This window comes from Cicer arietinum, chromosome 8, assembly GCF_000331145.2.
Source record: "Cicer arietinum cultivar CDC Frontier isolate Library 1 chromosome 8, Cicar.CDCFrontier_v2.0, whole genome shotgun sequence".
Lineage (NCBI taxonomy): Eukaryota > Viridiplantae > Streptophyta > Magnoliopsida > Fabales > Fabaceae > Cicer > Cicer arietinum.
This window is the reverse complement of record NC_021167.2, coordinates 23,317,139-23,335,314: the sequence shown is the minus strand read 5'-3', so window position 1 is coordinate 23,335,314 and position 18,176 is coordinate 23,317,139. Positions and strand designations below refer to the sequence as shown.

The following is an 18,176-nucleotide window of genomic DNA, read 5'->3' as shown; positions in this document are numbered from 1 at the left end:
ATCTTTGATGTACTTTTCTTGACAAATAAAAATGTCGTTTTCATATTGTTTAATTTGTAAACTGAGAAAGTACCTTAATTCTTCCATCATGCTCATTTCAAATTCACTTTGCATAAGTTTTGAAAAGCTTTCACACATTTTTTCATTTGTTAATCCAAAAATGATATCATCAACATATACTTGAACGATGAGTAAATCATTTCCCTCTGTTTTCTTAAATAATGCGGTGTCGATTTTTCCTCTTAGAAAACCATTTTTAATTAGGAATGAACTTAGTCGTTCATACCAGGCCATTGGTGCTTGTTTTAAGCCATATAGAGCTTTGGTAAGTTTGAAAACATGATTTGGTTTTGATTGACTTTCAAAACCTGTGGGCTGTTTTACATATACTTGTTCATTTAAGAATCCATTTAAAAAAACACTTTTAACATCTATTTGAAATAATTTGATAAGTTTATGCAAGAAGTATTCGAATAGCTTCTAACCTGGCTACTGGAGCAAAAGTTTCATCATAATCTATACCTTCTTGTTGATTGTAACCTTGAGCTACTAATCTTGCTTTGTTTCTGATAACCTTACCTTCTTCATCTAGTTTGTTTCTGAAAACCCATCGTGTACCAATGATTGCTTGATCTAATGGATCAGGTACCAAGGTCCAGACTTCATTTTTCTCAAACTGCAGTAGTTCTTCCTTCATGGCATTTATCCAAGATTGATCAATAATTGCTTCTTTGATTGATTTTGGTTCGATCTGAGATATCATTGCCATGTTGTTTTCATCGTTCTTGAATGATTTTCTGGTTCTAATTCAATCAGATGTGTCTCCAATGATATCGGTTTGAGGATGATCTTCAATCGTTTTCTAGCTTTTTGGTGGAGAATGAAACAGAGATTATTTATCAATCTCTGTTTTCTGCAAATTGTTTTGCTGCTGTGTTTCAATTGGAGTTTCTTCTTCCTCATCCTTTTTACTTATATCTAAGTCATCAAACTCATCAAATAATATGTGCATACTTATTTCAACAACATTAGTTCTTAAATTAAACACTCTATAACATTTAGAATCGGTTGAGTATCCAAGAAAGATTGCTTTATCAGATTTCGCATCGAATTTTCCAATGAGATCTTTGTTGTTTAAAATGTAACAGTAACACCCAAAAATATGAAAGTAAGAGATGTTTGGTTTTCTATTTTTTCAGACTTCATATGGGGTTTTGTTGATGATCTTTTTGATAGATACACAGTTTAGAATATAACAAGATGTGTTTATGGCTTCAGCCTGAAATATCTTTCAACATTTGATTCTTCTAAAATAGTTCTTGCCATTTCTTGTAGTATTCTATTTTTTCGTTCAACAACTCCATTTTGTTGTGGAGTTCTTGCATATGAGAGATTATGAGATATGCCAAGTTCATCGAAAAAAGTTTTAAATGAAGCATTTATGAATTATCCTCCATGATCACTTCTTACAGAAATGATACTGGATTCTTTTTTATTTTGAACATTTTTACAGAATCTTTTGAATGCTTCAAAAGCATCATCTTTTTGTTTCAAAAATAGTACCCACATAAATCTTGAAAAATCATCAACAATAACAAAACCATATTTCATTCCTCATAGACTTGTTGTTTTGACTGGCCCAATGAGATATATGTGAAGTAGTTCAAGAGTTCTATTTGTTGTTACAAAATCTTTTGAGTGAAAGCTACTTTTGACTTGTTTTCCTTTTGCACAAGCTTCACATATTTTATCTTTTTCAAAGTTAAGTTTTAGTAATCCTTTAACAAGATCTAGTTTAGAAATCTTTGAAATGGTTTTCATACTGATATGTCCAGCCCTTTTATGCCAAATCCATTTATCTTTATTGATTGATATAAAGCATGATTCATCAGGTAGTTCTTCAAGATACAAAACATATAAATTTTTCTTTTGATTTCCAGAAAATAGGATTTCTCCAGTTTTAGTTTTCCTGATTTCACATATCTTTGGTTTAAAAATGACTTCACATCCATTGTCACATAGCTAACTTATACTTAACAGGTTGTGTTTTAAACCTTCCACATATTGAACATCATGTATTTGAGCAGATTGTGTCTTACCAATGGTTCCATTACCTTTAATCTGAGCTTGATTGTCATTACCAAAAGTGACCGATCCTCCATCCTTCTTGATGAATGTTATGAAGCAGTTTGTATCTCCTGTCATGTGTCTTGAACATCCACTATCCAAGAACCAAGTCTTTCTCTTTATACTTGGAAAACCAACCTGCATATGATATTATTTTAGCCTTAGGTACCCACTTTGTTTTTGGTCCTTGAGAGTTAGTTTTGACATTTCTTTTTTCTTTAGAAAGGTATATCATTCCTTTATTTTTGAAACCAGCTGAGTATTTAGTTGTTGATTTCGAAACAGATTTAACAATCTGGGTTTCAGAAGGTTTAAAATTTGGTTTGAAAGAGTTTCCAGATTGTTCTCTTTTTTTCAGTTTTTCTGGAGAAGGTTCAACTTTTGTTTTGGAACTTTCTCCATTTAGGAAACTTTCTGGAGATTGTTCTCCTTTTTGTAGTTTTTTCAAAACTGCTTTAATAGAATGATTTCCTCTTTCAATTACCTTTTTCCTTTCAATCTTTTCATCTCTTTTTCTAAAATAGCTGGCAAATTCCAGATGTCCAAGTTTTTTACAATATGAGCATCTAGTTTTGCATTTTTCTTCTTTTCTTTCTGGGACAAAGAAATTTTCATATAGCTTGGTTTTTTGGGTTTGATTGAAACCAAGACCAGCTTTATCAAAAATTCTTATTTGAGATCCCATTATATTATGAAAGGTTTCGGTGGCTTTAAAGAAATTCAATAAATCTGTTTTGAGAAATTCGTTTTTATTTTTTAGTCGAACGTTCTCCGTTTGTAGTGCAAAACGTTCTTAACCTTCTTGATTTTCAAATATATGTTTTTCTATTTCTTTCAACTCTTGAATGGTTATTTTTAGCATGTTATTTTTAGCTTGACTTTCTTCTTTTTCTTTATGAAATTGTTCTTTTAAGGAACTACATTTTGGAATAAGAGATTTGAGTCATTTAACAAGTTGTCAAATTCTTTTCCCATTTGTTCACATAAATGACAAGGTTCAAAACTTATTACCTCTTCTTCCTCTGTTTTTTCCATTAAGCATACGTTGGCTTCTTCTTCTTCAGTTTCTGATTCTTCTGAATCATCCCATGTTGCCATCATTGATTTCTTTTTGAAAGGAAATCGTTTTGGTGGATTTTTGTTTGAGGGACATTATGCTCTGTAATGTCCTAATTTATTGCATCCAAAGCATGTGACTTGACTTTTGTCAACTTCGGTTTGGGGATTTTTGTTTTGAAATCCCTTTTTGATTTGATCTATTTTTCTCATCATTCTTTGTATTCTTCTGGTGAGAAGAGCAATTTCATCGGCGTCTTCTTGTTCATTTTCTTCTCGTTCTTCTTCTATTTGTGCTGTGATTTTTTCTTGAGAAGCTTTTAGTGCTTTCATTTCTTAATTGGTTTGTCTTCTTGTAACAATAGTTCATGTGCTCTTAACGTTCCAATTAATTCTTCCAGAGGCAGTGATTCAAGGTTCTTGGCTTGTCTTATGGCTATTACCATTGGTCTCCATATGATTGGAAGACACCTCATGATCTTTCTTACTCTTTCCTGTATTGTGTAAGTTTTGCCAAGAGAACGCATTTCGTTTACTATTGTAGTAAATCTTGAGTACATTTCATCAATAGTTTCTCCTTCTTGCATTTCGAATAATTCAAATTTCCTTATGCCAATGTTTATTCTTGTTTCTTTGACATGGCTTGTTCCTTCATGATAAGTTTGCAGTGTATCCCAAACTTCTTTTGCAGTTGTGCATTCATCTACTCTTTCAATTTCTTCTCTGCTTAAAGCACATGATAAGAATAACTGAACTTTAGAATTTAAAAGTACCTTAGTTTTATCATCGGCTGTCCAGTCAGTTTCTTTCTTCATGGCAGAGTTTGAGTCATCTTGATCAACCCTTGGTATGAAGTCTCCATCTGTAATGATGCGCCACATTCCTGTGTCTTGAGACTTTAGAAACAATTGCATTTTGTTTTTCCAAAAGTAGTAATCCGATCCATCAAAGAATGGTGGTCTGTTTGAGGATCCTCCTTCAACAATGTATTTTGCTTTCGACATTCTTCTAGATCTTTTCTCTAGCACTTGTTAGGTGTTTTTTGAACTTTCTAGAGACCGAGCTCTGATGCCAATTGAAGTAACAGTGTCAATTTACAAGGAAGGGAGGTTTGAATTGTAAATGTACCTTTTAAATTCCTGTTAAAAACTTAAGAAAATAACTCAAGATTGATATTGGTTATGAAAACAGAAAAACGGAGAACGTTCTTGGTTTTTATCAAAAACAGAGAACGTTCCTTGATTAGTTTAAAACAGAAAGTCGGTTTGTGTTTTATCTTAGTTAATCAATTAAGTTTAACAAATAAAGAGATAGGATAGAGAATACCACACAGATATATCCTGGTTCACCCAACTTGGGTTACGTCCAGTCCTCACACTGTGAGTTTTTCCACTAAGTGTTTAAAACAAAGATCCTTCTTGATTTTATAGCACCTAGTCTAGATCACCTTTGATCTGTTTCAATCTCTATTACTTTCCACTCAGAAAGTAACAACAACTCCTATCTAACTTTGATAGGATTCAATACAATCTAAACAAACTATAAATAAACTCTTATAGTTTGAGTTTTTACAATAAGATTGTTTTTTGACAGAATCTGAGATAGCTCAACTCTTGTTTGAGATTTGATTCTTTACAAAGAATTCAGTAATGATCAAGCAACTTGATATGAGACTTTAGAATTGCTTCTTCATTGCGAATTTTGAGAACTTCAAGTATGTGTATGTGATTGATATGTGGGATTTTACAGCATTTGAATTTCTTGGTTTATTCCTTGATATTGGCCTTCTATTTATAGGCTTTAGAAGCATTTAATGAAGGTCAAAAAGAGTTGTTGGTAGTGCTCTGTATTTTTTACTGAAACCAATATTTTAGAATAAAAATAATCGAGCCTTGAATTGATTTAAAACTGCTTTGACTATTCTGTTACAGCTTTTAAATCAGTTTTGTCTTCTAGTTAAAGAGCCTTTGAAGTTTCTCCCTTAATCTATGATGGTACAGTTTCGATCTTGAGTCTTGAATGTAGCCAAGAGAAGTTTGGAGAAAGATTATAAGCCATTGCAGAAGAGAACATATTGTTGCTGGAGTTATGCAGGAAACGAAGATTGATTATCAATTTGGATCTGTCATTTTGATCTTTCTGGAGATTTGATGATCAATCTGGAGTTCCTGTTTTGATTATTCTGGATGTCCTTTGTAATGTCCTATCATATATCAAGGTTGATCAATCTTTCTTGACAGTTTGACTTTTAGAGTTCCAAAACTGTTTTACTTTGACTGTTTCAAATTCTTTTATTTTAGTGATCTGATATCCTATTTGAGCTAGGATGAATCCTAATTGTTCCTTGTCATGTACCGATTCTATTTGAATGAAATTTCGAGGCATAATCTTTGTTAAAGAGGTGGAGAATGATTGGTCAATATGCTGTGATGAACATTCTTGAAACTGGAGATCATTCTCTGTTTTTATGCAGAATGTTCTCATTGCTGTCTTTTTTGCTTTGCTTGATTTTGTTCTTAATTAAATTCACTCAAAAGCACAAGTCAAATTAACATAACAATTTAGAATCATAATTAACTTTCTTAATTAACCTTTGTTTATTTTCATCAAAACTTTAAATATGGAGTTTGTCTCAACAAATAGAGGTGTGTAAAATATATGGTTAATTGGACCATATCAATAAATTGAATTGCACTGCACCAAAAAAAATCAAATCTTTTAAATAATTGATGAATTGAACCACATATTTAAAACAAATCAATTAACCAAACATAATTTAAAAAAAATTGAAATTTGTTTCTTCAAAAAACAAAACAAAAAATCAGTTTTTGGAAAGTTTTTGAGAAAAAAAAATCAAAATTACTTTTTCCTGAATTTTTCGATTTTGTTTTTGAAAAATAATCAAAATTTTTGGTGTATATAATACCAACTATAATCTTTCCGCCAAATATGTGTACCTTTTAGTTTTAGTTTGTTTTAAAATTAACATATCACTATCAGTTACATACACATTATTCTAACAACATCAACAATTATTGCTTCCAACCACCACTCATCCCCGACCATGGCTAACCACATTCATCATCACCAACCGTCCACCTTCAACCACCGCCAAAATCACTGATCAACCACCTCCGACCATCACTACCACAACCAACCACCATTTATGACCACCCACCTCTAAGAACTGCTACCATTATCTTCGATCACCTCCAACAATCGCTACCACTACCGACCACTATCTCTAACCACCGTCCACCACTATAGTCACCGTCTGTCACACTTCGACCACTACCTCCAACTATCAATTATTTCTTTTAGTTGCAGCCGTCTTCGAGAATCGATGATTACTATGATACTCATCTTCTACGGCTACTACTTTCAACTACTATTATTAAAATTATTGTGACTAAATAAATTATAATTTTATAATGAATTATTTTAAAATAATTAAATAATATTATTATTATTTTATGTTTTCTTTTTTAATTATTTTTACGCGTTGATATTTTTGTATATTTAGTGAATTCATAATGACACTTAGTAAAGAGAATGTTTCAGTTTAAATAAAATAAAAATTAAAAATTAAACTAAGAATTAAAATTGAAAACTGAAAATTGAAAATTGAAAATTCAACTAAAACTAAAATGAAAAGTTATTACTTTTGTCATTTTGTCAGTGTAAACACAATTTTGTAGTTTTAAGAATGATTCTAAAATATTAATAATATAAACGGGTAAGTTAATATAAATATAAAATTTCCAAAATTAAATTAAATATTTACTTTATGTGATAATACGAGTTGAATTAAATTTATTCGACCTACTTCTCAATTCAAATGATATATCTTTGATATCGATTTAGCTAATAGATGAACACTTTAACATGTATGCCATCAACGAATTTTCCACCTTCCTTTTCTGGTACCTCAAGAATTAGAACTCATTCTCTAAACTTTGATTTACTTCTTCGATCTTTCTCTACAATAGAAGAAATACCATCAAAATTATCCACTATAAAACACAACAAATATATTTTTATGTTGATAGATTTTAAGAAGAAAGAAAACTAAATAATTGGATCAAACAAAACAAGGATAATTCTCTAAACCTGGCATGGAGGACCTCTGCCAGGTTTGTGTAACTCTTGGCTTTGTTTGCCTTTTTCTGATATTGATACTTTGCCGTGATGATTGAATAATTTGTTGTTGCAGGGTTTCTCTGGGATGAATAGATTCAACACAAGCACTTGGAGTAAGGTCCAGTGTGAGATGATATTAGCTTTCTTATCCTTTGCTGATTATTTTCGGCCGAGGTATTTCCTGTTGGAAAATGTGAGGAACTTTGTGTCTTTTAATAAAGGACAGACATTCCGTTTAGCTTTGGCTTCACTTCTTGAGATGGGTTATCAGGTAAAATTGCATAACTGTCTTTTTTCCTCAAGTTATTTCACTTTGGAGTTAAATTGAATCTTAACAAATGCTGATTTTCTGTGATTGGCGCGATCTTCCAGATGAAAAGGTAAATTTCAATCTTTGTGAACTTTAGTATGACCATTTTTTTTTTGTGTGGTTAATAATCTAATGAATGTTATCTAATGTATAATGCAGATTAAATTGTCTACTGGACAAGTTGTTGATTTGATACCATGGTGCTTGCCAAACACAGCTAAGAGACATAATCAATGGAAAAGACTCTTTGGTAGGTTGGATTAGCAAGGAAATTTCCCAACTTCCATTACTGATCCTCAACCAATGGGGAAAGTTGGAATGTGCTTCCACCCTGACCAAGATAGAATTCTTACTGTTCGTGAATGTGCCCGATCTCAAGTAAGTGCTTATACCAGTAGATAAGATCATTTTTCATTATGTCAGTCATAAGAACGAAGATGAACCATAAATATCTACTTCTAAGAGACGCTGTTTGTGATCGTTGGTGTTTTAAACATTTTTCAAATTCATATTTGAATTTCCCTTTAATTTGGTATCATCTTTAACTTACAGTTATATTATTTGAACATTAAAATACAGATATTGTATGTGACACCTTATATGTTTATCTATATCTTTCTCTTGACTTTTACAACTTACACACATTTCAAAGTACACAAAAACCAAAGGACATCGTATTTGACATAAAAAATCTGATGTTCAAAAATCATTTCTTAACTTATCATATTTTTCATCCATAAACGCAGGGCTTCCCAGATTGCTATCAATTTTATGGTAACATCATACACAAGCACAGGAAGATTGGTAATGCTTTTCCTCCTCCTTTGGCATTTGCATTAGGGAGAAAACTCAAAGAAGCAGTGGATAATAAAAGTAGCTCCAATTAGATGAAGTGCTCTTATGATATGAAACATTAAATAACTATACGTAGTCACCATAACATTGCAAATTCTTATCTTTCAGGGTTTTTTTAGAATCGACCTACCTTTGTATATAGAGTTGTTGTCTTGGCCATTTATCCAAAGCTTAATCAATTCCTTGTTTTAAAGGATTGACGAATGGATGGTAATGCTATAAAACTCATTCTCTATCAACTTGGATTTTTTTGGGATTAAGTGATATTTTGGATCTTACATTGAATATTACCTCCCAATGTATAGTTAAATTTGACAATGAATCCTATCTTGCTTTTATCATCATCATTATTATCATTAGTGTCATCGTTATCATCGTCATCATTGTCTCCATCCAATTTCTGAAGTCTTTAAGTGGGTGAAAATTGTCTTAGTGCTTTTTTTTATTCTGCTATTATAAAAATTGAATATGAATAAATTGATTTTGTAAAATTAATTTTAGTTAAAATTTAGTTGAATTTTAAGTGATTTATGTGTAGATGTATTTATATACATTTAAGTTCAATAGTTATAAATTCTAGTTTTACACTAAAATCAATTTTGGAGACAATTATATTTGAGTTTTATGCGTTAAAAATCTATTTATAGATGTAATATTTGGATTTTTAACACCCACAAATTTAATTTTTCTTTATGTTATATTTGAAGCTTTTTTATAATTGATATATAAATAATTTATTTTAAAGTTTAAGTTTTAAGACGTCATATTTTATTTTTCTACATCCAAAAATCTAGATTTTTTATTTACATGTTAATTCTGTTAGTAATTATCACTATTATCTTAGATGTGAGGTTTGAATTCCCAACCTCTATATTACTTATTGCCTTAACTCTCCATCCCAGCAAATCATCCTTACATCCCTCAATTTTTATTTATTTTAAATTTGAATTTTGAACATTTGGTGTAACTTAAATTTCTAAACGTTATATTTGAATTTTCTATGTCCAGAAACCAGTGTCATTTTCTTTTCTTTGTGAACATAATATATGCTATATTTCTCTTTTTGACAGCTGTTTCAATCATGTCTTCTATATCTTAACTATAGCAGGAAGTGTAGTGTAATCATGAAGTTGTTTTGACTAGCTCATTTTTTCAATAAGTTGGTTTATTTTTATATTTTGTCTTAAAATATATGCAATGCATTGAAAAGTTTATATATTTCATCTAAAAACGTTAATTTTCTTTAACTTTATAATATTTGAGACCAAATGGACTATTTAGCTAACCCAAATAAATTTATTTGTAAAAAATTAATAGAAACAAGATAATTTAAAATTTATTACTTGATTGATAATTGTGTTCATTATATTTAAAACTAAACTAAGACATGATAATAGGGGAACATGCTCCCCTTAAGTCATTAACAAAAGTTAACACTACCAAGAACAGAGTCTTACATAATCATAAAAAAATCTCCATCATGACCAAACAAAGCCAAAATGTTTGCACAAGAGTTTGTTTCACGGTGGATGTGATATACTCCATTAAACTAAAGGAACACATCATGAGGCCTAAAACAAAACTATTAGATAGGTCTTTTCAAAAATTAATAAATAAATTATTAATATTTTATTTAATAAATATAGAAAAAAAATTTAGTAGAATTAATAACATTTCCAAATCTATTTTTTTTATATTTTTCAAAAAAATTAAATAATACATTTCAATTGTTCTACAACAACATCAATAACTCATGTAAATTTTTTCATCTTTTAGTTGAAGAAGAAAATAGTATGTATACTACCACTCCAATAATTCATGTTAGCAATATGTTCACGACTTGATTTCTCAATTTATAACTAATATTTCTATGTGGCCAATGTGCTCACTTTTTGTCTTGTAATTTTTCAATTTATAATTAATATTTATCGAATCTCTACCATATTCGTTAGCCAATTTATTTGTAGTAAGAAAATTATTTAATTTATATTTTATCGGTTGATAGCAAAAGTTAAGACGAAAGTTTTACTGTGATATTTTCTAGATTGAAAATTATCAATTCAAATAAATAATGATTCCGCTAAAAATTGAAAATTAAAACTTTTTTTTGAGACTTTTTTGTATATGTGAATAATAAAATATTTTTTATAATATATTATTGAACGTATAAAAATTAACCTTTATACCTTATAAAAATTAGAGTAAAAAAATATTTTTTGACTAAATATAAAGCAAGATTTTACGTGTCTCTCACTTGGGCCGACTCTAAACCAACCTAGGAGGTGGATAATAGATATGATAAATCATACCGACAATATGAACATAATCGATTTCAAGAGTGATATGAGTTAGAGGCATATCTTTCGCCATACGAATGCCAAGAGGATACCCCAAATTTTAGCAAGGAGGACATTTCTAGTTTCAAGCTTCTTGATAAAACCATTCAAGAAATGATCATCCTGATTTCTTATGAGATTGTCGCAAGTCGTAGGCTTGCAAAAGTAGGAACCATTTGTATTAATCTTCACAAAACATGGTGGAGGCTTCATCCAGTGACTTGAACGCAAACGAGTTCTCTCCTTCTCATGTAAGACTAGTACCGAGCGTAGTTGCCCTAGAAAAGACCAATTTATTACGATCCTTTCAGAGAATCCAACTGAAACTCCAAAGAACATAGACCAGTTGATGTCACTAGCCCCAATTTTACTTGTAGTAATGTTCCAGTCCAACCAAGCATGAGTACTTAAGTTAAATAATTTAGTCCAATTGTCTTATTTGGGCCAGCCACCATTTGCCAAGAAAACTTATAAATGTATGTCCAATTCAACATACAAAAGACTTCTAAGACTTCTCCCAAGAACCTAGATGACACTTGCGATGCTGATTTGTAGACCCCATATGAAATCCCTACAAAAAATTTCAGCCTCGTCATACACAAAAACAAGGATATTTTCAGTTTGTATGACATAACCTAGGGTGCAAGATAGAGATGGCTGAGCTAAACTAATCTGACATGCAAAAGAGAGATTATTAGTTTTCCAACTAGATAAATATGTACGCAATTTTTCAAGAATAAAAGTATAAGAGTTTCAAGAAATTCTTTGATGAATCATAGGAGCACCCAAATAGGTGCATGATCTTAAGTAGACTCAATGCTTAGTTCATGACTCAACACAGTAGTCATGTTATCTGCCAAATTCTCGAAAAAAAAAAAGACTCTAGATTTACTATGATTAATCTTCTTACCAGAATTGAGACAGAAACTACTAAGCACATCTTTTATAACGTTAACCCATTCTAAAGTAGCCTCTGTAGCCAAGACAAAGTCATCTGCAAAATAAATGTATAAGAGCTTTGGACCTCCTCTACCAAAGGATAATGGTTTCCAACTGCAATCATTGACCTTATCTAAGACCTCTTGAAGATTAAAACTAGAGGTAGGGGCACCATTCTAGTTTTGTTGGCAATGGCAATGAAAATCGTAAAAAACTCATAAATAAAATGTACTATTGGTTTCTTACAAATAAGTTAATTGTTTATATTGAAAAAGACATTACTAGTCTACTTAATACCACATCAATTATAGATGAATTTGAATATTTAAAGCGTTATCGAACTCAACTTATTTAAATAACTAATGGAAATTATTTTTTCTTTTGTGCTGCTTTAATTTAGATTTTAAATAAAAACAAATTATTGTGATTTTTTATTTTTTGTTTATTTCTTAATTTTCAAAAAATGACCAAGTTGTTTGGTGAGCTACTCTGGTCATTGGGCGACCAACCCTAAAAGCTAACCAATTTGAATGTTGCTTTGTTTCAGAAACTACCAAATTAGGATTCGATGTTGGCATACAAAATGTAGACATGTACATTATATTAGGAATATAATGGTTGTGGTTTCACATCAAAATAATATTTTTAGCTCAAGCTATGACACAATTATTGAGTATATATAGGTCACACAAAAAAGTTAAGAAAGAAATGTTACTTTTATCATGAATTTAGATATAGAAGATGAGGCTTTAACATATAAGTTCTAGATAATTGTCTTAGATTTGAATATTTTTATTTGAGAATTTGACATTTTGTTGGAGATGAAGATCGAAGTTTTTTTTTTTTTGAAGATGTGAACTATGACTTTGTTGCAGATTGGAGTTTCTTTGAAGATGAATGGGGTTTTAAGAGAAATTTGTGAAGGAAGTATATAACATTTCTTTTGTTAAAAAAAATAACATTATTATTTTATCTCAAATACCAAGAGTTTTAATAAAAAAGAGTCGTTGGGACATATTGATTCAATGGGAACTTATTTATTTTTGGGAACTTTTACAAACTAAAAAATATAACAAATATTTATTAACACGATCCTTATTTATTTTACGTTTGAGGAATATTGCTTATTGTTTAGAGAAAATTCAAAATAGTTTTTCTTTAAAATTAAAAAAAAAAAAAGTTTTATAACTTTAGTTTCTATTATCTATTATCAATTATCTATTATAATAATTAAAATAAAACTAAAAAAAAAAAATTCATCTATGCCACATCCTCCAATATTTGCCAACTCACTAAAATTATGATGTGACACATTTCAAATTAATCTTCTATTTAATTATCTTTTGTTTTTTCAATATATAATGCAAACATTTTCACTTGTCCAAGTACAATTATTTCATATATTATATAATTTCAGATTTAACTTATCACTCAATGACTTATTAATACACTTAAAAAACTTTAATTACTCATAAAAATTTCATTTAAATAACTCATAAAAAAAAAATACAAACCATCCAATATCTTCAAATCATCACAACGCAAATTCAACTAAATACACACAACAAGATCTATATATGTCACATTATGTGTGACATAGACACTATTAGTTCACAAATACTTAAATAATATTATTTTTTCTATTGTCAATTATTGTTCAAAATCATATATCAATATTATTACATACAAAATGAGTTTTTTTTTTTCTCTGTTGAATGTGTCTCCCATAACATTTTTTCTTTTTATAATTAAAAAAACACAAAGCATAATTGAAACAACAAAAAAATGAATAATATTAAATATTTGAAAATGAAGAACTTCTAACTATTTCATTATTGAGTCGAAACTTTTTATGTCTTAAACATTTACAAACTTTTCTTACCTATAATTTTTTTCAACCACTCTTAAAGTTTCTTGACCGCGTCAAATAATTATTTGAACAATTCCAAGACACATACGAATGAATTATTTCAATATTTTGAATTTAACAAACTATCACTCACAAATAAATATTATAATATATAACAAAACACACAATACTATTTAGTGCATGCTTATATCGATAGTGAGATTGACAAAATTATAATGAACATATAAAATTGAAAAAAGTACATAAATTTATAAATATAATGTTTCAAAACTAATATAAATTATATAAAATGAAGAAATATTATACCTAAATGTATAACTTGAACAATAAAGAAATACATAACTATTTAGCAAATATATTATTAGAATAACCACTTCAATGAAATTAAAAAGATTGAATAAATCAATTCCACATTTAAATATATTTTACATGAATTGTATTAGTCAACAATGTTTAACTTTTTTCTTTTGTACTAAAGCCAATCTAACTTACATATAATTATTAAAAATATATGTCTTAAACATTCACAAACTTTTCTTGCCTACAATTTTTTTCAACCACTGTTGAAGTTTCTTGACTGTGTCAAGTAATTATTTGAAAAATTCCAAGGCACACACGAATGAATTGTTTCAATATTTTGAATTTAACAAACTATCACATAAAATTTAAACATAAATTTGAACATATAAAATTGAAAATGTGAAAAAGTACATAAATTTATAAATCTAATGTTTCAAAACTAATATAAATTATATAAAATGAAGAAATATTGTAGCTAAATATATAACTTTAACAATAAAGAAATACATAACTATTTAACAAATATATTATTAGAACAACCACTTCAATGAAATCCAAAAGTTTGAATAAACCAATTCCACATTTAAATATATTTTGCATAAATTGTATTAGTCAACAATATTTTATTTTTTTATTTTTGTACTAAAGCAAACCTAACTTATATATAATTATTCAAAAATATATTTACCTTTAAGTACATAAACACTTGAATATATTTTACTGTAAAACAAAATTAAACTTATTTTTAAATTATATATTATTGTTATTTTATACTTACTAATATATTAAATTCTACTGCACAACTCGCGGATTAATATCTAGTTATTACTAATGAAAGTACATTTGGAGGAAATGGGGAGAAGAGTTTTCAGCTGACATGCTTCACTCTCACTCTACTTCAGACGCAACATATAATATATTAGCATTTCATTTGGCACTTGGTTGCAACTTCCAAACCATTAGCAACCTTAAAAGATGAACAAATTTAACTAAGTTTCAAATGAAGCATCGAAATAACCACAAAGTAGGGAAGAAAAAAAACATTCACTTAACAATCTTAACCATATCACAAAGTGACACAAATCACACAAAAAACAAAAATCGACATTTCCATAGTAGTCTAAATTACAAAATAGAAATGGATATGAACTATGAAGTACATACATCTTTGAGGTTAGATTTATCGTTGTGTCTGACATGCATCATTCTGACACTCATACGACACCTCAAATAAGTGTCCCAAAAATATAACATGTTTTTCTTCACTTCAATACACCTTAGACCCCTTAGACACATCTCACGCGCAACTACAAAGATTAAAGACGTGTCAAAGGAATGATGATTAATGACGGAGGTTAAAAGCATTAAATTTAGTTACAGCATGTTTATTTTTTCTAGAAGTTGATGCATCAATGAAGGTGAAAAACTATCTTATATGTATCGTTGTCAGCGTCCTACAAGATCTAAACTCTAAGCTGTGTTCCTCACAACAATTTCATGACCTTTCCAACTCTCAATACTTCTCTTTAACACATATTCTACTCATTATACATCAATTTAAGCCATTCAACCTTAAGTTTAGTACTCTAAATCATTTAAGCTTTGTAATATTAGAATTATTATGCAAAAGTATAAGTATTCAAAATAATTTTTTTAAGTTACTTGATATGTGAACAATAGTTCAGTTTATGACAGAACCACAAGGATACACGTATGAAATCATCAAGTGGATATATAGTGATTATTTTGCAATAAAAGATAAAGGCAGGGTTACTCCACATGTAAGTGAGTATATTAGGTGGTTGAACTATATCATGCATCTCATCTACAAGCTCCAAATCATATGAGATTCTCCCAAATTTGCACAAACCATCAATAAGAGAATTGTAAGTTACCACATCAAGAATGAATTTTTTACATTGCATTTCTTCAAAGAGATTCACAGCTTCGTCCACCATTTTAATATTACAAAATCCATTAATCATGATACTATAGCTTTGAATGTCAGGAGTCATTTCCCTTTGGACCATTATGTTGAATATACTATTACCTGTGTTTACTTCATTTATCAAACAATATCCATCCATTAAAGTGTTATATGTAACAACATTCGGTTTTATGTCTTTTTTATCGTCACTGCAACCACAATTTTAGCTTTTTTCACTTTTCTTTCCTAATAAAAAGCATCAACCAATGTATCAAAGGTATACACATCTAGAGTTTGGTGCACTAGTCTAACCTTAGGACGACATTTGCCTCCCTTTAATAGGACAAGCGGAGATCAAACCCGCAACATGTCAAACCCAATACCTATCTTTTTACCACTAGATCAAACCATTGAATTTTGCATTGAGCTTTTTATATAGCGTTTCTAGATTATTATGATATTTCATATAGAGTGGTGGAAGTAAATCCAATGAACAAGAAGGTACATATTGTCACTGTTGATGGTCAGCAAATGGTTGATTCTTCAGGTTCATAATTGTCTCTTTAATATAAAATACTTTCATTTGTGGTGAATATGCATTGTATGTAGAATGTTGTTTTGAGATGTGAAAGTTATCTCCTTGTCAATCATAATATATTTCCTATTGGACATAATTTATAAATTGGACAAAAGGATATATCTCAATTGTGACTTAAATGCATCAATTGTGAGGGACTTAACTGCTCCATCATCTTAGAAGCCACCTGTACACATTCTTGGGTTTTGTTTGTTATATTTTTGCAATACAAAGTGTGTGGATTCCTGTGCTGATAACAAATAGGTTTAGTAGAGGTTCAAATGACTATCATGATACAAATTACTACTAAGATATCAAATATAAGCAAAAGTAGGTTAAAGAACATCGAAGTAAGTGTGTAACCTTATATGTAACATGGCATTGTGAATATGTCACTGGTTTTACTGATGGTTTGTTCCCTGTCCCTGTCATGAGTTGCAGACAGAACAATGGCACAATTCATCATGGTGCTGATTTACTGTGCGCCGATCGATATAAGAATGGTAAGATATTTGTACTAAACAGATATAAACAGTTGAAACATGAAATAAGTCTATAATTACAAAACTTTTAACTTTGATTAAATTCATTTAACTTTTAACTATAATTACAAAACTTCAGATTGATTTTTGTCATGTATACTAATTTTAGAACCTTATGAATTCTTGAACCAAGCAGAAGCAAAGAAGATAACAAACAAGCCTACCTTACTAGTACCGTTTGAGTACGAAGATTTTGGGGAATGAATTCATGCTAAAATCTTTGAAAAGTTTATATACAAATTTGTACACGTTCTATGAAAAATTTAAACCAAAGTTTAAGATAAATACTCATCTAACAATGCAAAATCAGGAATTACAAAGAAAATAGGATCATGCTTCCTATAAAGAACTCAAGTTCTAAACACTAACCTTGTTTCTAGAAAACATCTTACTTAGTTTCAGTCTTACAGGAGACCTCTCGCAATCATTTCATCAAGAAATTTCTCTGCCTTGTCGTTTTCATCTTTATAAAAACGGATAATTATTTCATAAGTTGTAGCATTTGGATTGCATCCATTCTCTTTCATTTTTTACATCAATGCGAAAGCTTCATCAAACAAGTCATTGTTACAAAACCCATGGATCATAACGGTATATATATAGACATCTAGATTATAGCCTTTAACATAAGATCTTCAAAAACTTTTTGTGCATTCTTTAGTCTTCCACCTTTACACAACCCATCTATAAGAATAGTGTATGTGTACATATTTGGTTGAATACTCTTGTCTTTAAGTTTTTTTAATAATGCAATTGCCTTGTCAACACGATGGTTTTTGCATAAAGAATCCGATATAGAATTGTAAGTAATTATATTACGTGGTTGACCGCTATCATGCATCTCATCAACAAGTTATAAAGCATATGAGATTCTCTCAGATTTGCACAAAAAGGAACTGTAAATCCTAGTATTGTGAATTTTACAATCAATATTCACAATGTTCTACTTCTCAAACTAACTAACTAACACTTTTCCCCTAAATATTATGGACCTTACTTTTAGGCCTCAACAAGCTAACTTATACCCATAATCCCCATCAGATTTTACATGTAATCTACCTTTGTATTTGTAAAGATTCCAAAACAGTATATCAGGAATGGCAGCAATTAATCGAAAAGAATAGTCATAAACCAGAGCTTACGGTCTATCAGTTACAACAACACTATCCGATTCATCCTCTTGGTCTCAATGAATAT

General features: G+C 29.6%; 2 long non-coding RNA genes and 1 pseudogene across 3 annotated transcripts; 1 reads left to right on the top strand and 2 right to left on the bottom strand.

The window, feature by feature from the left end:
• LOC140919107 (uncharacterized) overlaps positions 1-4,187 on the bottom strand; it is a 7,429-nt pseudogene extending 3,242 nt beyond the window's left edge.
• Positions 4,188-7,088: 2,901 nt separating this feature from the next.
• Positions 7,089-8,852, top strand: LOC105852697 (uncharacterized). Its single transcript, XR_012161686.1, has 4 exons — positions 7,089-7,316; positions 7,397-7,703; positions 7,793-8,011; positions 8,380-8,852. It is a non-coding gene; the product is annotated as an uncharacterized lncRNA (long non-coding RNA).
• A 7,516-nt stretch (positions 8,853-16,368) lies between these two features.
• On the bottom strand, positions 16,369-18,170 carry LOC140919034 (uncharacterized). Of its 2 annotated transcripts, none has more exons than XR_012161617.1 (2): positions 17,349-18,170; positions 16,369-16,915 (listed from the first exon to the last, which is right to left on the bottom strand). It is a non-coding gene; the product is annotated as an uncharacterized lncRNA (long non-coding RNA). The 2 variants fall into 2 exon arrangements; XR_012161618.1 differs by having other exon boundaries at positions 16,369-16,862.
• Positions 18,171-18,176: the final 6 nt, after the last annotated feature.